The sequence below is a fragment of the Peromyscus maniculatus genome, chromosome 9 (assembly GCF_049852395.1).
Source record: "Peromyscus maniculatus bairdii isolate BWxNUB_F1_BW_parent chromosome 9, HU_Pman_BW_mat_3.1, whole genome shotgun sequence".
Taxonomy (NCBI): Eukaryota; Metazoa; Chordata; class Mammalia; order Rodentia; family Cricetidae; genus Peromyscus; species Peromyscus maniculatus.
This window is the reverse complement of record NC_134860.1, coordinates 30,274,182-30,296,934: the sequence shown is the minus strand read 5'-3', so window position 1 is coordinate 30,296,934 and position 22,753 is coordinate 30,274,182. Positions and strand designations below refer to the sequence as shown.

Genomic DNA, 22,753 nt, shown 5'->3' with positions numbered 1-22,753 from the left:
TGATCTATGAGCATAGCAATGTCACTAGGAGTCATTTTATTGGTGTTTCTTTAGAAAAACAATAGTAGTAGTTTATCTTAGAGACTTTGACCTATTTAGTCTCAGACTCTTGACCACTTTAGCAGTGTCAGGTATGGATTCTATCTCATGGATTGGGGCTTATAACCAATAAAGCAGTTGTTGGTTACTCCTATAACATTTGTGCCACTGTTGCCCCAAAACATCTTGCTGGCAGCTCTCTGTTGTAGAGTGTAGGGTTTGTAGCAAGGCAGTGTTGATGCTTACTTTTATTTCTCAGTAGCATGCAAAGTACTTTCCAACATAAATGCTAGTCAGTAGAGGTGAAACTTCCACTTCCAACTGGGCATCAGCTTGATATCTCCATGTCCAATGACATAAGTAAGCTGTGTCATCAGCAGTAGGGTATTATCACTGCTCTGGATTTTTATCCTTACTTTCTTCTATACCAGCTACATATAGTTTCCAAAATTTGTGTAACTTTGTTGTCTTGGTGACTTTGCAGTCTTGGTACTTTCATATTTAGCTTCTTTTCATCCTTCAATTTTTAGTAGTTTTCCCCCCATATAAAATGGAATGTCTCCTTTAGTTATTGTTCTATAGAAGCAGTTCCTTCACCCCTGATCTGTAGCTATTTTGTTTGTTTTGCTTATTTTCTCTTTCTCTATATGTCCTCCAGGAACAGAGACTATACTTACCTTAGTTGCTGCTATATCACCAGTGTCCACAGTGGTCAATACACACTACATGCTACTGAATAGATGGGTGAATAGATTAAGTACTCACTATATATCCAAGCAGGCAGCTTTAAAGTCATCTGATAGATTTTAGAAAATGAATATACCTGACCCAGCTTCTCAATGTAGCCATTTTAGAAACCACTCAGATGCTATCTTTTTCCAAAACACTTTTAGAATTTTTTTCTGGAATCAATTTTCAAGGCTGAAGCATTTGCTTTGTATCTTATCAGTTCTAAAGAAAAATATGATTTATGTAAAACATCTAAGTTAATACTGAGAAATGTGCTATAAGACACACTAATAAGTTTGGCAGTAGCAATCTACATTCCCTAAGTTTATATCTTACTCATTGGGCACACTCATGTTTGCCACTAACATGTTTTAGAACTTAGTATAGTACCTCTAGAATTACCATATTTAGTTAGGTGAGAAAGAAAAACTGTAGATGTGTCTATTCTGTATCATAGATTGCTTTCAATCACCGTGTAAATATGCAAGAAGTCATGGAAGATTGATTTTTGAGACTTCTGATCCAAGTGCATTCTGACACCTGTACCTCTCTAGGATATGAGTAAGTTTTCTGACATTTTCAAGATTTAGCTTCGTTCCTATACAATCACCTTCTTTGCTGATTTAGAATAATTGTGATATGAAAATTAACTATGAAAGCCTATCAAGTGTTAGATGTGCAGCAGGATGTCAATTAATGACAGCTGTTATTGTTACTATAACCATCTATTAGTTTAACTCCCTTCATCTCACCCAAGAATTCTGCCAAGAATAAGAATAACTATTCAAAAGCTGAAACTCAAAGCTGGCTCACAGTCTACTTCTGTCCACTTCAATGCACAGAGCAAGCCTCAGCTTGCAGAATATGCTTACAGAATCTAACAGCTAAGAGGAGCAAGCTTATTTCCTAGCTGCTAGTGAGCCAGAAGAGAATGTGATCAGTATTCATTCCTAATGAAAAGTAAACACAAAGAATTCTATGATCCTTTAGCTGAAAAATCAGAATACTATTGTGCAAATTGAATTCATTTTGCGTTTTATGATTAAAGAGATTCGTTTTTCTCATCACTGATGTTTTTCCTCCATTTTCCTTGCTCTCAGTGTATCCCAGCTCTTAGAATTAGAATGAGAGACTGTAGTTGATCACAACAGCCATTGGAAGTTGTTGGGGAAAAACAAAAATAATCTTCACCAATACAAAAAAAGACGTAAAAATAACTTCTACAGTAGTTATATTGTAATTTGAAATTTTTCATCAGATTAGACCAGAGAATCTTTGTGTACAAATTATATTTTTTGACTCCCCTTCTAATTATTTTAGATTACCTAGCCTCCAGGGGGTAAAGCATGAGTGGGGAAGAATGGGTTGAAAATAATTTGAGATCTTAATTTTTAATAAAAACATTCTATGAAGTGGTTATTACAGCTGCTAATTATATTAATCAAATCTTTTATGAATAGATCCTGACCATAGGGAAATGACTCTATAAAAAATTAAGAAAGATAATTGCTGCCTTGTTCTTTATAATTATTTTGTGCTTTATGGGATGAACCATTATTGTAACAGGTTAACTGTAAGGACATTTAACAACACTGAAGTGGAGAGAATCCAATGGCTAATCTCAGTTTTCAATTTGATGAGTTTTAGAAGCCCCTGGGAGAAGGGCCTCTTGGAATGCCAATGTGGGCTTTCCTTGATTGGGTTGATTGAGGCAGGAAAACCTGGACAGGTGGCACTATTCTGAATTAGTATGCTAGACTGTGTAAGAAGAAAGTGAGCTGAGGACAAGCATTCATTGCCTCTTCTTTCTCACTATGGATGCAACATAGCCAGGTGCTTCAAGTTCCAGCTGCCTCAATTTACCCACTATTGTTGAACACTGAGCCAAAACAAGCTCTTCTTTACTTACGTTGTTTTTTGTCAGAATGTTTCTCCACAGCATCAGGAAAGTTAACTAATATGGGAGGTGAGGGATTCTGACTTGATCCCTCTTAACCACTTAAAGTCTTCTAGAGAAGAGAATACCTTTTATCTTTGTGCAAAAACTTTTCACTAAATTGCATGTACAGTGGGGTGGACCCATCCTTAATAGACATCTTTTCTAAATTGCTCAAAAATCCTGTGTAAGCAAGGATAGCTAAGGTATAAGTATTTTAGCTATACTTTAAAAATAGCCTTGGTCTAGTGAAATTGATCAATGATTAAGAGAACTCATTGTTCTTGCAGAGGACCTGGGTTTGGCTCCTAGCACCAGCATCAAATGGCTCACAACAGCCTGTAACTCCAGTTCCCAGGATTTGAAGTCCCATGGCTTCAATGAGCATCTCTACTCACATAGTGCAGATAAATTCATGCATACATAACATTTTTAAAATGTTTAAAATACTATAAAATCAATCTCTATGACATAAATATATATTTCCAAGAATAAGCAAACACTCCATGTTTTTCACATGAGTTTAAAATAGGTCAAACTTACCTGAAAACTTCCAATGTTCACCAAACAGTTTACCTCATTCTTGCATGCTTCTATTCATTTACTGCAAAATGTAAAGGAATAATGGTACTACTACTGATTTAGTAGATACAGAATTTCAATGAGAGTTCCATAATCAGTGAGAGAAATTTAACCCATTTTTATGTTATCACTGTTTGATTGCACATATATTATTGTGATTACCCATTAACTCATAACGCTACACATTTAGCATAGTTGGTTGGGAATATCACTAGTGTTTTCCAAATAGGTACTAACAAAAAGGTAACATTTTTTCCCTAAAACCCTGTGATTAGCTCCTGGCCCTGCTGTTTTCTACTTACCCTTTGAAGAAAGCCCATGCTGAGTGTTTGCCTTTCCAGCGATTGTTCAGTTCTCTGGATGGGTCCTTTTGGGTAGCTGCCCAAGCTCATTAGGTGTCCACATCCAGCTCAGACAACATTAGCAGCTGGATAATTTTAATATAAACATTATTCAATGTATTACATTATAATACTATTTTTGTGTCTCTGTATGAATTCCTTTTTAATTTCTTTTTATGACTACAAAGAAAGCAGTTCAGAGCTTTCCAGTGAGCAACTAAATCCTTTTGAGATCACAACTTTGACACTCATGGGTTCCCTGTTTGAAATCATGGGGGTTAGTGGTTTATGTGTTAATCATGAGTCCAGCTCTTCACAGATTAATAAGTCTTTCTGGTGAAAACATTCTAATTATATCAGCTTTGTTTTTCTTCTTTGCACTTACAAGTGTTCTTAATGCAGTGTTGATAATGACACCTCATCCTCAGCAAGAGGAATGTTCAAGGACATGCTTGGGTATCATTTTGTCTTCACAGATTAGCCAAGTTCCTTAACTTTTCATGTCAATCAGAGTTACTGCTATGTTAGTTTAGTACTGTTGAAATATGTTTCCTCCACAAGGATGTTACTTTTGCACCATTGTGACAAAATCCCTAGAAGCTTGAGTTTATAATCTTTGGCTGTGCTGAAATGGGGCATGTGATAAGGTGGAACACCATCATAGTAAACAGAAAGCAGATTGAGGCACAAAGAAGTTAGAGCCAAATATGTTCTTCAAAGCTACATCCCCAACTTACCTCTTCTAAAAAGGCTCTACCCTTCAGTTCTTACCACCTTTCAACAGGTTGTTCAGATTTTGAATCTATCAATAGATTAAGCTATTGGTTAGGTCAGAATCGTCATGACATAATCCTTCCTGGCAATGTCCTTACAGATTCACTTAACTAATCTATTAAAGCACTTTTCAATCCAATCAAGTTGACAAACAAAATTAACTACCAAAGCAATCTATTTTCTCTTCTAATAACAGTATCATCATTTTACTTCAGTCTGTAAGGTGATGTGACTGCAACACCTGGCTCAACACATAACACAATCATTTGGTTAGAGAGAGTCACATGATCAGATTGGCTCTTCAGCTGCATCGGCACTGGGGGAAAGAGCTGATACTGTTTTCTAGCTGACATTTATAAGGAAAGATGTAGTATAAATGAGAAACAAATGGGGTCTCTAAGGACCCATCTCAAGCCCACTGTAGATAGACTCGAGATTTAATTACCATGCTTCCTTAGTATCCTCCAATCTGTTTTTTCCCCATTTACACCCTTACCTTCTTTCTTAACCTTGATATCATTAAAGATGATTGGTCATGGCTATAACTTGGCACATGTGTTGAGCCTAGCTTAAATTTTCATTTGCCTGAGAATACTGCATTTATTTCACTCAGAGACAATTACTAGGCATATCTGATCATGATTGCTAAAATGTTTGTGATAAGTAAGGTTCTATCTAAGATTAAAAAGAATTCAAGCCTTTCATTTCCTTCATTTTTCTTTTGTGTCTAGTTTATAATTTTTTACTACTTAAAAGTAATTAAAAAATATCTTTTAGGATAATCTCAGCATGCTTTAATCACAGTCTTTTACATGAAATACTGAGATTTTATTAAGCTCAGGCTTTCTTCCTATGTGTTTTTGAACAGATTAATTTATTCATGATTCTCCAATTTAATTCTCTGAGGTTGTGTCTGGCCTTACATGTAAAGCATGTTAAGCTTCACTGAAGACAAGCACAGAATAAACTGTTCATTTTTTTTAAATCACAGTTGCTTTTCTGTTGTTATTTAAATATTCAAATGCAGTCTTAGATCTCTCCACTTTTAAAGAACAAATTTTAATGAATATTAATTGAAGTTTCTGATTCTATCAGTCTGTCTTCCTGTCATCCATCTACCCACCACCTACCTATCCTCTCTTCTGGCTTTCAAGAGTCTGTCACCATTACATTTTAATTTTTGTTACACATGTGAAACTGATCAACTATAAAGTTCAGGGTTTTTTTTCCTTTTCTGCTTTGAAACAATATTAATGCCCTCAAGTTTTCTGTTGCTTGTAATGAATGAAGTGTGTCCTGTGTATCCTTGCTTGCTCTGTTGCTACATTTCCCTTTGTGGTATGATTGTGAGGTGGCACTTAACCATAATAAATAAGACACCAGTTTAGAATATTGTGTAATGAAACTTCCCCTTTGAAATGAAGCACTCAATGTTAAGAAAAACCTGGAAATATGAGTGGAAATGTGTTTATTAATTAAGTTTTAAATGTGTCCATCATCCAGGGTATGCAGAATTTAGGATGTGGTATCCCTCAATACCTCAGATAACATATAAAACTTTTTCCTCAAGGACTATAGACTTTGCCTTGAATAATGGATGGGAGAGATTGATATTGACAGATTTCAAGGCTGAAAATGCTTCCAGTCAGAACCAGTGGACCATATAATACCTGGATCAGATAATTGCCAAATGTAGGGAATACTTTCAGTTCATACTCATTCTCTAGACGGAGTGATATCATCAAATCATCAGGCTGTAGCACTAAGATAATGGTCTGTCATTTACTATTCACCCCACAATGGAGTTCCAATCCATTCCTTCTTCACCTTCCTGTCTGTGAGCCGTTCACCATCCAGCAACATTCACCACACCCTCTATCTTGCTGTGGAATGTGCTGCTCTCTTAGCTTCTGGAATTACAGCATGGCCACCATATCTATTTCATCAAAAACTTTCTGCATATGAATTAAGGCCATTCATGCCTTGGTTTTTCCTTTGCAATCATATCATTGGTCATGATGCCCTCCATGCCTGTGTGAATAACTCATGCAACAACACTAGTCCCTCTGTGCTGTCACTTCATGCACACTGCCTTTTCTCAGCTGATGGCTCATCTCTGTTGTGGTACAGACACTGTGGAGACCGTGAAAAGGAATATTCCTGATCCCAGCAGTGAAAGGACTACCTTACCCATTCTTTTCTTAGCCCCATTCCTTTTCTTCTTTCCTCCAATAAAGGATACAGTCTGTTCTACCTGCTCTTTGAATCCCATGCTCTCTTTCCTTTCTACTTCTTCTCATCTTTGGATTACTCAAGTTTTTTTTTTTTCCTATTTCTTCAAATAATTCTTTTTTCTTGCTGTCTGCTTAACCTGGGCAAGGGACCAAACAAAATAAAACAGATCCTCATCTATCTGAAACCCTGGTTACCTTCATCACATATATTGCTCTTATTTGCCCCTTAAGAGATGGATCATCTACTCATCTGTCATCTGCATCTTAGGCTGTTACAGTGCAGTCCTGCCCTGAGTTGTTCCACCATATCCTTCTTCCCAAAGTGGATAGTTCCTGCCAAGGAGCTCACTCTTGCTGATAGTTACCAGTCTTCATCTTAGGTGATCATCCTCGTTGACCACTTTCTCTTCTGTGAAATCCTTTTATGTTGCATCAATGGCATCCCTTTTTTTCCCAAAACCATTCTGCCATTATTCCTTCTTTCTCTACTCTTCAGCGTTCTGATTATGTTTCATCTCGTATGTTTCTGAGGGGAATTTGTTTTCTTCTTCTAGGTTTCCAACTTGTGTCCATGTGGTTTGAAAGCTCATATTTAAACCCAAATTATCTTTCATGAGTTTTAGCCACAGATGGCCACCAGTATATCAGTTTTTGTATGTTCTCTAGGTACCTTCAACTCATGCATCCAAATTAAACTATACATCTGCTGTCCAAGCAGGACCTCCTCTCTAATATCATCTTGGTAAACTATGCCACTACTTTTCTGGAGCTTAAAAATAGAAACTCACTTTACTTCTCTTTTGTTGTGTCTCCACCTAGCTTTGGTATTCATATAATACTGGCTTTGTCAGAAGGAATGGGAAGGACTTCTTTAGTTTCTTTCTTTCAAAAGATCAATTGAGAAATATTAGTTGTACTTCTTCTTTGAAAGTTTGGTAGAATTCTGCTGTGAATCCATCTGGTCCCAACCTTTTTCATTTGGTTGACATCTTCTTGGTTTATCTTTGGTGATTCAGCTGAATCTAGAAACCCATCAGTTTCTTATAGCTTTTTTTTTTAACCTAATGAAGCATAGAGTTTTTTTAAGATTATAGTGTAATTACAACATTTCTTCCTTCACATTCCTGTCTCTGAGTTCTCCCGTATAACTCTCCTCACTCTCCTTCAAATTCGTAGGCTGTTTTTTAACTAAGGATTTTTAAAGTATTCCTTATACTGTTTTTGATATCTTTGGAGTTTGTTATAATTTTTCCCTGACCACCTCTGATTCTGTTAATTTGGGTCTCTTTCTTTCTGGATAGTTGGGATAAGGGTCTGTTGATCTTGTTTTTCCTCTCAAAGAACCAGTTCTTAGATTCTTTGTACTATTTCCTTTGTTTCTGTTTCATTCATTTCTAAAATAACTCTTAAGGCCTTATATTTATGTTCATGCACATAAAACCTTCTATCTCTAAGTAGAATTATGATTTTCCTGCATTCTATACCTCTAATGTATCCTTCTCTAACTTTTCTACATGATGTTTGGATGAGTTTGCCAATGAGTTCCAATGCAAATGAGAACCAGTTCTTCCTTTTAATGGTTCCAACTGTCTTCAGACTAAAACAAAATTCTAATATGAACTCATAAGTACCACCCTGAGCCCAGATTGCTTGCAAGGTTTCATCTATTGTCTTCTTGGTTTTACTAAACTTATATTTTCTTCTACCTCAAGAAATATTATTTTATTTATTTATTTTTGTATAGAAAACTGTCTGCCCTTCAACTTCTAACAGCTATTTTGAATTATTTCTCCAATAACTGCCTCCTTTGGCCACATTCTTGCCCTCATCATGATAATTTTATGACTCTTTTGTACCCATGCATCTTGTATTCTGTTAAAGCCACAAGTAGCCTTTATGCTATATTCAATTGACTACCTGCTCAAAGAGCATTACTAACTGTGTAAATCAATAAATTTCTTTGATTTTAAAAACAATTGGCAAATACTATCTCTTCTACCCTTCATTTTAACTTTTTTGATATTCCAGAATATCATTTGGGTCACATTTTAAAAAATTTTATTTTATTTAATTAACATTTTTCCATTTATTTTACATACTAACCCCAGTTTCCCCTCCTTCCTCTCCTCCAATTCCCTGCCTCCCCATCAGTTCCTCCTCCATCTCCATTCAGGAAGGAGCAGGCCTGCCATGGGCTTTAACAAAGCATAGCACATCAAGTTGTGGTAGGACCAAGCTCCTTCCTCTGCATCAAGGCTGGGCTAGGTAATCCAGCATGGGGAATAGATTCCCAAAATCCAGCTAAGTGCCAGGGATAGATTCTGATCTCACTGCTAGGAGCCTTACGAACAGACCAAGCTACACTACAGTCACACACATGCAGACAGCCTAGGTCGGTCTCATGCAGGCTTCCTAACTGTTGGTTCAGAGTCTATGTGCTCCTAAGAGCTCAGGTCAGCCCTCTCTGTGGGTTCCACCATCATGTCTCTGACTCCCCCACCCCCCACTCTACGCCCCCACCTCCCATCCCCCAGGCCTCCCACCCCCTGCCCTCCCACCCCTTACCCCCTCACCCTGAGTCTGAAGACAAAATGGCAGTCTACAGAATGGGAAAAGTGTTATTTATTTGTGGTGCTATTTACCAGGCATGTGAAAACAGGAGGTACAATGGAACCCACTATAAGAGTTTAATTAGAGAAGGGAAAGGGGGAACGTACAAATAGGCCTACTGGAAAGGGAGGTGCAGAAGAGAGGTCAGGGAGCAGATGGAGCCTGCCTTTATAGGTCACCTTGAGCATGCTTATATGGGCTTGAGTAGCTACACCATGCATACTCATGTGATCGGTCATGTTGCAAACTGATTACATAGGACATGAGGTCCTGGAGTGACTAAGCATTTTGCCAGTCTGCTGGACAGCACATGCACAGTCGTGTAGCTGAGAAATGACTAGGAATAAGATCTTCACCAACCCTACATTTGACATAGGGTTGATATCCAAAATATAGAAATAACTCAAGAACTAGACATCAAAAAACCAAATAATCCAATTAAAAATTGGATACAGATCTAAACAGAGAATTCTCAACAGAAGAATCTCAAAAGGCCAAAATACACTTAAAGAATTGTTCAGCATCCTTAATCATCAGAGAAATGCAACTCTGAGATACCATCTTATACCTGTCAGAAGGGCTAAGATCAAAAACACTGACAGCTTGTGTTGGAGAGGATGTGGGTAAGGATAACTCTCCCCCATTACAGGTGGGGGTGCAAACTTGTACAGTCACTTTAGAGATCAACATGATGGTTTCTCACAAAAATGGAAATCAATCTAATGCAAGACCCAGTGATATCAATCTTAGGCATATACCCAAAGGATGTTCGATCATACCACAAGGGCACTTGCTCAGCTGTGTTCATAGCAGCATTATTCATAATAGCCAAAATCTGGAAACAACCTAGATGCCCCTCAACTGAAGAATGGATAAGGAAAATGTGGTACATATACACAATGGAGTATTAATCAGCTGTAAAAATAACAATGACCTCATGAAATTTGCAGGCAAATAGATGGAACTAGAAGAAATCATCCTGAATGAGGTAATCCAGACTCAGAAAGAAAAATAGTATGTACTCACTTATAAGTGGATACTAGTAATAAAGTAAAGGCTACAATCCACAACCCCAGAGAGGCTAGATAACAAAGAGGTCCCAAAGAGGGATGCATGGATTTCTCTGGGAAGGGGAAATAGCAAAGATCTCCTAGGTAAACTGGGGACAGGGTGGGGGGATGGAGGAATGGGAACTTGAAGGAACAGGTTGGGCAAGCTGGGCAAGGGAGGCCAGTTGTGAGTGGAATGGTGGGGAAGAATAAGGAAAGAGATGTCTTGATGTGGGGAGGGCATTTCAAGGTTAGAGAGAAACCTGGTGTCAGGGAAACTCCCAGGAATCCACAAGGATGATGACAGCTAAAACTCCTAGTAATAGTGGAGAAGATGACTGAACCGGCCATCTACTCCACAGTCATCAGATTGGTGACTACCTTAATTATCATCAGGGAGGCTTTATTCGGTAACTGATGGAAACAGATGCAGAGATCCACAGCCAAACACTAGACCAAGCTCCTGGAGTTCTCCTGAAGAAAGGGAGGAGGGATTGTAGGAGCCTTGGGTCACATTTCTTATAGAAACATACTATTACAAATGTGAGTTGAATTCTCAAACAATCAATTTATAACTTATAAAGTGTCCTAAATTAATTTATGATTCTCAGAGCTTTTTCATGTATTATCATCACTATATAGAATCTCATTTTTCTTTCATGTCTCTTTGTACTATAGCTCTCATTTCCTTGCTCCCTAGCATCTCACAACAGGTTACTTGGAGATTTGTGAGTTTGTATGGGACCAAAGTAAACTGTAGTTCTTTTTGTTGTTGTTGTTTTGCTGGACAAGGTTTCCCAGCATAACTGCGATGTCCTGGAACTTGCTCTGTAGACGAAGCTGGCCTCCAACTCAGAGATGTGCCTGCCTCTGTCACCCAAGTGCTGGGATTAAAGACCTGCGACATCACACCAAGCTCTTAAATTGTAGTTCTTAACAAGAAAGGAATTCAACTGCACAGCTAATGGGTGTAAACTGATTGAATCTGCTTCAACAACCAATTCTTTTGTTTATGGGAAAATGTAAGGGTTAGAGGTGACTGCCATGATGCCTACAACACACTGCCAGTGACTGAAATGGGACTGTAATTTTCCATCCACATTTTTATAGACTATCAACAAGGCAGTCTGTGGTCACTAGAGATGAAATAGTAATGGCTGTGTCAATGGGTCAAATTAGCCGTTCATATATATAAATGCTAGTTGACTATTGATGTTTACAAAGTACACAGACTTACCTTTCGTGATTAAATCCCATTGTGCAGAGAATACAGCTATCTGGGCTACCAGTGTCAAAGAAAAACATGCTGTGAAACAAAGCAACCTCTGTCTTGAGGTTGTGACTCCTTGGTGAGAATCATCCAATTAAAAATCCTGAAACTGAAGTTCTAGCTTAAACCTGAGGAGTTAATATTCAGATTTCATTCAGCTCTTGGACTCAGCCCAGTGGTACACTTTGCTCTCTGATTAGAAAAAGTATCCAAATATGGCTGTTTGCTTCTGTGTCCTTCAACTGTTTATGTTACCAGATACTTTGGTTGAAACAAAGGCACTCTCAGGAGCTCCTGACTATCAAGTTTGCTTGTCTGTCTCATGCTGTTGAGCTTTGGCAGTTAGGAGGATGCTGCAGTGCCTCTCAGTGAGTGTCCTCACATAGAAGCAAGGGCTCGGCTGAATCTGGTCAAACATGAAGGTTGTTCATACTAGCTCATTATTTCTGTGCAGTTATTTATTTCTACACTCATCAAAATCTAATCTAAGAAAAATTTCAGTATATATTTTGATGTAATTTTTAAATTATAGCTATAGAATTCACATTTAAATGAATCATTTGGCTTTTGTACTTCTGTGCAAGTCTCTTATCTTAAACTATAGCTTAGGTTTGGGAATAAATTGACAAAGTCGTATGAATAATGGTTTTACTCATAAACTTACCATGTTGCCCAAGATGGCATCAATTGCTGATTTTGGTTGTCCAGTCCTGTGTGTGTATAGCACAATAGTGTTTGGTTTAAGGATTACAATTTGTTGGTTTATTATATATTGGAACTTTGAAGTGCTTATATATTAACTCTAGGCATTATAAGGAAGTTGAAGACTCTATCTTTGATTTATCCATACAGAATAATACTCATGAAATGGTATTAAATAAAACCCTGGTCTATAGTAATTCATTATGCACAATCCTATAAATTGAACTTATACTAAATGTCTTAGTTATGGGTTCTATTGCTATGAAGAGACACCATAATTATGGCAACTCTTAAAAAGGAAAACATTTAATTGTGGCTGACTCATAGTTTCAGAGGTTTAGTCCATTATCATTATAGTGGGAAGCATGGCGGGGAGTGTGCAGAAAAGCATGGTACTGGAGAAGGAGCTGAGAATTCTACTTCTGGATTGGCAGGCAGCTGGAAGAGAATGTCACACTGGGCCTGGTTTGAGCATATGAGTCCTCAAAGCCTACCGCCAATACCACCACATATGAGTCCTCAAAGCCTACCGCCAATACCACCACATATGAGTCCTCAAAGCCTTCCTCCAATACCACCACACCTACTCCCAGAGGCCACACCTCCTAGTAGTAAGCCTATGGAGGGCATTTTCTTTCAAACCACCACACTAAATGTTAACGTTAGAGGCAGGAAAGAGCCAGAATAAGGAAAATAATGTTCATTCAATGAATTCAAGGAAAGATTTGCTGAGTGCTCATGTTGTGCTAAGCACTGTGCTATGTTAGATGCTAAGAAATCAAGATGGATCCTGTGGTCACTTTTGTTGGGATTTTCAGAGGAAGAGAATGTGTAGAAATGACCAAACTTAAATGACTGTACTAAAAGTGTCTCATGCATGTGTTTGAGGTTGTGCATGGACGCACATGCTCTCATGCATATGTATGTGAAGCTTTCAGAGATACAAAGGAAATTCATAAAACTTTGTGTGTCATTCTTAAACACAATTGCCACTTGCATTGTTTGTTTTCTAGTTCCTTTGGGTAGAAATGACTTGTTATACCAAGATTTGTTCTAAGCCTTCTATCAATAGACTGACCATTTATAATTCAGAAAAATAAGAAAGTTGAACTTTGCAAACTAGGATATTGGTTAAATAAAAGCATGAGGAGAGCCTTTGGAATTCAGTTTGTAAAGACTATGCGGCCAAGTGAGGCAATATATTGAGCAAATATTTGTCCATGTAGTAAAACAGCGCAGGGACATCTGGGAGTCTGAGAGGTGCTGGGGAACAGAAACACAGGGTTAACGCAAGAAGTTTTTATGACTCCTTACCACATCTCACACATGTCCATGGTTTGTCCTGTCATGTCATGCCTAGCTTTAGGCAGGATATTGTCTTTGAACCTGCTGCTGTAACAAAATGTTATTTAAAGTAAGCAAAAATTTGTTTCTTGACATTTTGGAGACTGGGAAATTCAAGGTCAAGGCACTAGTGTGTTTGGTGTCTGGTACAGAGCCATAGCTCTACTGCCAAGTTATGAAGTCCTCTGTATGGGAAGGATTTTGTGTCCTTATATGGCAGGATGAATACAAGGATGAACAAGGCCTAAGTGGCCTGTGGCTTTTTAATGAGGCCCTGATTTCATCCATGGGAGTGGGATCCTCATGGTTTAGGAACTCCTCAAAGCCTCACCTCTTATGACTGGGGATTACTTTTCAACACATATTTGAGATAAGACATAAAACATTCAAATTACAGAACACCAAGGTCTAATAGAAAGTTAATATAAGATGAGCCCTATACATCTTGAATTTCCCAGTAATACTGTTTTGAAGGTAAAAGGAAAAAAAAAGATAAGAACATGTTTCATTTAATGTAGTCAAAATGTCATTTCAACAAATAACTAATATATAATTTAAGAGTATTAATAAAGTGATTTATGTATTTTAACTAAGTCTCTGTAATGGACATTTCAAGACTAGCCACATTCTGAAGTGTTAATAAGCATATGCCACTGTTGTGTTGAACAGTGAAGATCTAGGTAGATAAAAATATATTCCATTTTTAAGTATTTACATATAAAATGATTTTCTAGCTTTAATCCCAGCCCAATGTTTGCTGATGCTCAGAAAATTCTCTCTTAAACGCAGCCTAAATTCCCTGTCATCATTTGCATCATATGTATTTTCATGTCATTATGCCATAAATATTTATTAATTTTCTACTATAGCCTTTATCCTAAATGCTGGGGTATAAGAGTGAGTAATACTATGAAGGTACCTGTTTTCAGAATGTGTACACTGTGATTTAGATGAGAAATACTGTACATATGAGCACATTTGATCTGTAATTGTCATATGAGTTGGGATGAAAGTGTTCAGAGCTATGAGGATGACAGAGGACTTTTAGTCTAAAGGGATTGAAATGCTTTCTCAGTGAACTCACCTTTTATCTGAAACTAGAATGATGCCTAAAAGGGGCTTCAAGAGGTTAGTAAGGCTCTTGTCTAAAGAAATAAGTCAGGAGTAATCAAAAATGAGGTTGGGGAATTTGTTGAGACCAATACAATACCACTTAAAGACCAGGATCTTCCCAAGAGCAAAGGGAGGTCACTGTGTGCTTTTAAGAAACAGGGTGTGTTCCTAGATCAGCTGTATATAGTAGAATATCAATACTGTGTAGCATAGAGTAGACCAGAAGGAAGAAAAGGTGACTATGGGAGACCTTTTAGGTAGCTATTTTGTAATTTAATAAGAAGATAGATAGTGGCTATCAAGTGACCTAAGCTGGCGACTTTGAGACTTAATTAGCAGATAAAATGGATTGGACTCTAGTTGACTGGATGTAGAAGAGGACAGAGTGGAGTGTGAGTGAGCAGTGTGACTCTACCTTAAAAGAAATGGAGGTGAGAATATGTAATAATACTTTTAGTTTTCCTCTGGCATCCTGGAAGTTTAAAGGTAAAGTATGCATTAGCTAAGATAGAAACCACAGTGTTAATTTGTCTTCAGTTTTGTTTTCTTATTGCTTAACTCAGAAATGTAATAAGTCTCCTGTGGTAAGATAACAGAGACAAATGAACACCAACCTTTTGTCCACATTTCATATTTTTCCTGCCCAGTAGTCACAGGGTGAATCATTTAACAGTATTACTACTTTCAATGTTGCTGTTTTCCCTTATAAATGATATCATTTCGGCATTGATACACAGTATTATTGCTATAATGCTGTCAGAATTAGAAGCTGATTGCAGTCTTTTCAGAGGAAGGCTAAAGGGAAATTGAAAAAGAAATAATTTGTCTGATCCTGAAGGTTCTTAAATCAATTAGGAAGTGACAACAATAAGGTTTTTATTTTTCATAAGCGGTTTGTAGAGACTGGCAATCATTCTCAGCTAATCATTTTTAAATTGTATTTTGCATTGCTATCCCTTTTAGTCTTAGTTATTAACTTTCTATTCAAATTCAAATGAACTTGAAAAATCCAAACTGCTGAATAATTCCACATAGTTGGACACTGACACTCATATTCATTCATTTATTCATCCATTCATGGGGTAGTTATTGAGAACCTAGATGCTTAGCCACATGAGCAGAGCTCCAAGAGTTTACAATATAGTGGCAAAAACATAAATTAATAAACATGGAATGCAATGTCCTTAGTGATAAGTGCCATTAAAAGCACAAAATGATAATAAATGATAGAGTAATAGGAACTGTCTTAAATCATGATGAGGAAGGGCCTCTCATTTCAGTAAGGATGTATTTTTAATAATTTTTTAGACAGAAGCTCACAATATTGGCTGGGTTTCCCTGAAGCTCATTGTCTTCCTGCCTCCATGGTCTTGGTGCTGGGATTACAGTTGTGTAAGTGTGATTGGCTATTCTGTGTTCTGAAGGATGTCAAGGCTAAGGCAGGGAGAGATCTGCGAGAAGAAAATCTCTGGGCACAGGCAAAGACGTGCAGATTTTTGCATTAAGTATGTGTATTTTTGAGACATAGTGAGGTTGCCAGAACTGTTGAACCAGCAAGGAAGGGGACGACAGAAAAAGTAGACAGAAGAGGTGACAAAGGACGACTGTACTGTTAAAGGGAGATTGGAACTGATAATTTCCTCTTTTGGCCAGAACCAGGGAGAGAAAAATGGTTAATTTCTCTCTTTCTTTCTTCTAGCAGCTAGAACTTAAAATATAAATATAAGAAATATAAAAACAAAAGCCCAAAAATATGCAGATGTGGATTTTGCTGTGAGTTTGGCTGTAAGCACCCTGGGAGCTTCATTTGAGAGGTGTCTCCACCTCCCCCACGGCCACCAGATCCTCAGTTCACTTTCTGCCTCAGCATGGCATCTCTGCTACAGTTACATCATGGTCTATCTTAAGGTCACATGCAAATTTTGGAATTAAGAATTAGGGGATCCACTATAGGGTTCTGAAGAGGGGTAAAGCTGAGTTTAGATGTACAGTATATGAGAAAGGAGAATCAGGCATGATATCTGGGATTGAGTCTGGAGCTGAATGTAGTCTGTCAGCATGCACAGGGATGGGGCTAAGGAGGGACTTTAGAGGAGAAAAAGAACTTGCATGTTATATAGAATATTAGATTTGAAAAGTCCAGAAATAATGGAAAATATATACTCTGCTTTGTAGTTTAGGGAATGAGCAAATACATTTGAAACCAAAACCTACAATTTAAAGTGGTTTTTGTAAATGTTTTATGCATGGATTCTAAGACTATCTCCCTTTCCAGCTGTAAATCTGAAAACATCTAGAAATTTCCCATCCCTTGTGGCTCCAGTTTTTACTTGGTCAGATTATAACCCACCTTGGCATCTCTGGAGATTCCTGTATTCTCACTTATCAAAAGAGAGAAGAGGAAGGTAGGGAAGGGTGTGTCACCAGTCCTTGAGCTATAACTTAGGATCCACCAGAATCTTATATATGGGCAATGCCAATATACATAATTGTGACTCTCTCTTGAGGAGCCTGTACCACCCACTTGGCAATTCTTTTCTACTGAAAACTTCTCTTTTCTTTCAATCCTCATGCTTAAAGACTATATTAAAATATCTTTAATAAAATCTCCAATTCTGCTTAATACTGGCTAATCCTGAATTCTTTTCTGCATGGTTCTTAGGTTTGCCTGAATTGAGACCCTAGAAAGATTAAGGAAGCTCCTTGGGCTGCTGAGGAGAACAATATGAAACTATCTCTGTTCCCTGAACACTAGCAGTAGTACTTAGAAAATAATGGTGATGGGACTAAAACTGGTGGCGCAATCAACACATGTGCTTTTGATTAGTGGGTATTACAGACCCCTCCTTAAGGGCAGAAAGACTACATGAACTATTGAATTTCTGCTATGTGGAAGATTGATCTTTTCTCTATTATTTATTTAATCACTCAACTGTGAGCATTTACCAAAAAGTTGCAATGGTCAAAGTCACAACAAGACCAAAGCCCAGGTTGGTGCCCTAATTGAGCTTATAAACCAGTATACAATAGGACATAAGGACCTCAAACAGACATTTACCTTACAGCCGCAAAAGCAAGCACACTGTTGTGGTGGCTTAGAGTGGAACTTAGGTGCATAGAGCAAGAGCCCTTGTTATAAGAGGTTGATGTCTTTAGTCTGGCAGCCAAAAAGGCTTTACAATGATGGTGTAATTGATTGTAAGCTGTTATTAGATGGATGCATTAATCAGATCCTCCAAATGAGGAAGGTTGACCCAGAAAGAGGTGACACTTTATTCACAAAGGGCTTGTGGTAGAAGGGAGCAGAATGCATATTTGTAAGTACAAAGGACTGCTGTGGCAGGACCCTAAGGCTTAGAAGGCACTATGCAGGACAGAGGTGGGGAGTCCTGTGGAAACATGTCAATGGCTTGAGGACAATCATTGTGGTAATTAAGTAGAGAAGGGCTTCTTAAACTTTTTCCACTTGTTTATTGTTTTATTCTATATGTAGAAACCTGAATGAACTGATATTAAATATGCTTGGTACTATAGTTTGGTTTATTATAATTTTGTGAGTCAGTGTACATTTTACAAGATTTGATTTCTGGTTTAATTCTCAGTTCCTCCCCCAAATCCTAGCTTTCCAATTCATCATTGTTAACAAAGTGATAACTGTGGTTAAGTTTATATCCAGTGCTTATATTTTCTATTAGTCACTTTTCTTATTGCTGTTACCAAATACCTCACAAGAAGCAAGGTAAGGGAAGAAGGGGTTATTCTGGCTCATGTTTTGAGATGATACAGTTCATCATGGCAAGGAAGACATGGAGGAGTGGGCCACACAGTGAATATGTGAGGCAGTCTGCTAACCTCTCTACAACTGACCAGGCAGCAGAGACCTCTGATCAGAACTCAGGCATTCACAACTGCAAGCTAGTCCCTGTTATGCCCAAGTCATGAGTGGCCCCAAAAGGCCACCATGGAGACCAAACCCCGTAAAAGCAAAGAGCCTTTATTTCACACTTGAGCTTGGACTCTCCATCTGTCCATTGCAGCAGCGAGAGCAGAGAGTGCTGAGCAGGGTGGGGTTTTTTTTTTCATCATAGTAGAGGTTGTGGTGAAGGGATTTTCAGGGTTCAGGACCCTGATTGGCTGACATTTGTCTAGGGTATCTTGGTGAAAGGAAAATAGTTGTCTATTAGGCTCAGGGACATCCGGGCGACCTTATCTAATCTTACCTGGTAATTGGAATGTTTGGGATGCCAGTTTCTTCTCCTTAGACACTGGCCCATCCCTGGGTGGTGTCAGCTTAAGGCTTTTCCTGGATCCAGGTATTGCCTGCCAGTAACCTGGATCCAGGCCTCCTTTTGTAGCTGGTTTTTATGAAACCTGTACAGCACCCGTGTAGCCAAGCTGCTGCTTAGGTCCTATAGTCCCCATGTCTCCAAATCTCCATCATCCCACGATGATCTGGGGCCAAGTTTTCAAACACTGGAGCCTTCAGGGAACATTTTAAATTCAAAACATAACACATTTCAACAACTAAGCCAACTCTGTTCACAGCTGAACCACATAGAGTACTACTATTCCCTTTCTTGCTTAATTTTCAGTCACTAATGTAAACGTTTCATTGATAAGCATGATTAATGGAGCAGGATTGAACCAGTTCTAAGAAGCTGGTTAACATACATAATGGAGTTTGTTCTCTGTTTTCAAATTTGTTACATACTATAGAGTGGGAAAGAAATTTAAAATGGAACAAAATTAGAAATACTCATGAAGCTGTATTTTGCCCTTGGCATAGCAGCAAGGGGAAAGAAATACCAACCAATAGCTGGACTTAGGACCACTATGTGAGGTGTGGAGTGGTCGTAGGGATTGGTGGTGTGGTATGGTCAAGTCTATAGGTCTCACAGTGTTTGTTAATAAAATCAAATTTATTTTCTTGGATTTCCAGTCTTCTTAGAGAGTTGTAAGCATATGTTCTTGATATAACAACATTATTAGAAACATTCTTTTGAGCACTTTCTCAGTCTGGCTTACAGTTGAATATTCTTAGTCATATATTCTGAAGACAGGACAATTTTCCTCCCATGTAGTCTAAAGTCATCATTCTTTTCTCTTGTTAAAGATTTTTGTGATTCATTTACAGAATGTCCTTTTTTGAAGGATGGACTTTTTTCTCTAATGAAATGGAATAAAAAAGTGTAGTTGGAGTTTTCTCCAGTCCTGCTCAGACCCACAGCTGCTCAGACCCAAGTAAACACACAGAGACTTATATTACTTATAAACTGTATGGCCATGGCAGGCTTCTTGCTATCTAGTTCTTACATTTCAAATTAACCCATTTCTATTAATCTATAAGTTGCCACGTGGCTGTGGCTTACTGGTATCTTTACATCTTACTTCTCATGGCAGCGGCGGCTGGCAGCGTTGCCTGACTCAGCCTTCCACTTCCCAGTATTCTCCTCTCTGCTTATCCCACCTACACTATACTTCCTGCCTGGCTACTGGCCAATCAGCGTTTTACTTATCAATCAATCAGAGCAACATGTTCACAGCACACAGAAAGACATCCCCAGCAAAAGGGCCTCAGTTAGGCTTTACCTTCTATAGCAACTGCAATTTATGGACTTTCCCTCCAAATTTTTAAAAACAAGTTTCATGGATTGGACCTTTAAATTTGCATGTATGATCCATTTTGAGTTTGATTTTGTGTGTGGTGAAAAATTGAGGTTCAAGTTTATCTTGTGATCTATGTAGATATCCAGTTACAGTTATAGTTGTTGAAAAAAAGTATAATTTGATATCGAATTATATTGGCACCTTGGTTAAAAATCAACTTAGACAAAACAAAGAAATATAGTGGGCTTGATTTGGATTCTTGTGTTTATATTGTTTGTGTGTCTATGGGAGGCATTGCTGGTGGTGGCACACGTGGACATGTGCATGGGTGATGCAGAGGTCAGCAGACAACCTTGGATATAGTTTAGCTTGGCTGATTCACTAGTGGGCTGAAGGAATCCACTTTTCTCTTTCTCTGGCATTGGAATTATAAGCACTCCTGAACGCATCTGACCTGTGTTTTGTTTTATTTTCATGGGTTCTGATGATTAAACTCAAATACTCATGCCTGTGTAGCAAGCACTTTATGGATTGAGCATTTTTTCAGCCTTTTGTTTCAATTCTAATATTGGAAAAAGTTAAATGACTGTGATATCAAACTGCCTTCTAAGCACTTACCTTTATACCAGTAGATTAGTGCAGCTCTCAGCCCTCATCTGAAAGCTGCTTTTTGCAGTATGTGGTAATTAGAAGAGAGATCCTTAGAAGTACTGGGAACATGCGACTGTAGTCATACAGATCACTCTCTTTACTCAAAAGGCTCAGAGAGTATCATGGAAGAGGGGCTGGAAAGATGACAAGAGCAAGTGATTGGGAAGGATTGCTGAGAACCAGTGTCTTCAGGACACAACAGAGTCATTGCATTCATAAATGCAGAGAGATTGCGGTTGCTGCAGAAGACAGAGCCTAAGTCTGAGGCCCTTTTATTCCATTTCATTAGAGAAAAAGTCCCTGGCAATATCTTGACTGAAGTGTTCGTGTATAAGCTAATCTAATCAAGGGAAGTTAATGCAAGCAAAACTCAATGGCTTATGAGCAATATTAAATTTTATTTACACCACACTTTACTACAACAGAAACCAGCTGACCAAACTCCACTCAGAAGATCGATCAGCTCAACTGGTGACAAGTTCACTGATACTAAAGCACACCAAAAGCTTGGCACTAGGAGCTGCCCTCCTGTACTTCCAAGACTTTGGAAATTCGCACCCAGTCATTTACTTACCACAAGACAGCTGTACTTTGTCCTCAAACTTTCTATTGTCAGTTGGACTTGTTTCAATTATAATATTTAATTACATGGCATGTAAACTGATGAAGTGTGAATATGAGAAGAAAGAGTCATTTGTGGTATAAAAACAAACTGGAATGTCTTGGAAGAGTCAATAAAAGGGAGTTTGTGGGAGACAAAAACATAAAGAAAAAGCATGTGTTAAGAAGAACTCTGTGCTCACTGTTTTGCAAGTAATTTTATTTTATCTTAAGTAATGGATCTCTTTATAACTACAATTCGATTTATGTAGGCTGAAAGCACAGCCCTAATTAGCTGTCCTTTATTGGAAGAGAAATACATGATCCTATAATGAAAGAAAAAATTAGGCATAATAATAAGCTTTCAGTAAACATTTTAAAATACACTAAGAAAATCACCATATTTGGCCAATTTTAGTATTCAACCACATTATCACTCTTAATGTATGCATGCACATGTACACACACACACACACACACACACACACTTAAGAACAATTTAAGTTGGATATACAACACTTTATCCAAAAAAAACTTCAGTCAGCATCTCTGAAGAATAAATATATTTTCCTATATTAATATAATACCATTATCATAGTAAGAAAACCTACAGTAAGTCAAAGATATAATGTAATATATTATCCTTATTGGAATATTTCCACTAGCCTCAGTTTCTAATGTATTATTATTATTCATTGAGGATTATTTTATATATGTGTACAAGGTATTTTGACTATAGCTACCCCTTATTCCCCCAACTCCAGCTCCTCCCAGATGGTATCTCCATATCTTTCTCTCATCTTTTTAAGCCCACTGTATTCCAGATAGGACTGCTAGTGCATGTATGGGTGTAGGCCTTTCAGTGGAGCATAGGCAACTTAGCAGGGACCACATTCCTGAGGAAAACTGCCTTCCTGCCCCCTTGCAGTCAATAGCTCCTCTGCTAGGGCAGAGCTTTACAAACTGGCTTCCCCATCTACTCTTGAATTTTGACTGGCTTGATCTTGACTTTCACTTGAGACTTCTCTAGGAGCTGAGGTTGATTCTAAACAGCAACATTTGTTGATTTTCTTCCTGCACTAACCTTTCCAAGACAAGAAAGTGTGATTCTTGTGTGCTATGAGAGTCCCACAGAAGCTGGTGTCTCTCCGTCTGGTGAGCAGCATTCCAGG

General features: G+C 38.0%; 1 long non-coding RNA gene across 11 annotated transcripts in view; it reads left to right on the top strand.

Moving 5' to 3' along the window:
• The window catches only part of LOC143267277 (uncharacterized), a 177,470-nt gene that overhangs the window by 23,533 nt on the left and 131,184 nt on the right, over nucleotides 1-22,753 (top strand). For 5 of the 11 annotated variants that reach the window (XR_013042251.1, XR_013042247.1, XR_013042250.1 and 2 more), the window contains exon 5: nucleotides 1,226-1,329. The exons of 4 other annotated variants lie outside the window; for them this stretch is intronic. This is a non-coding gene — a long non-coding RNA (uncharacterized LOC143267277). Of the gene's footprint in view, nucleotides 1-1,225; nucleotides 1,330-21,406; nucleotides 21,756-22,753 lie in introns of those variants that run through there. 2 more of the 11 variants (XR_013042249.1, XR_013042256.1) reach the window with 2 other exon arrangements.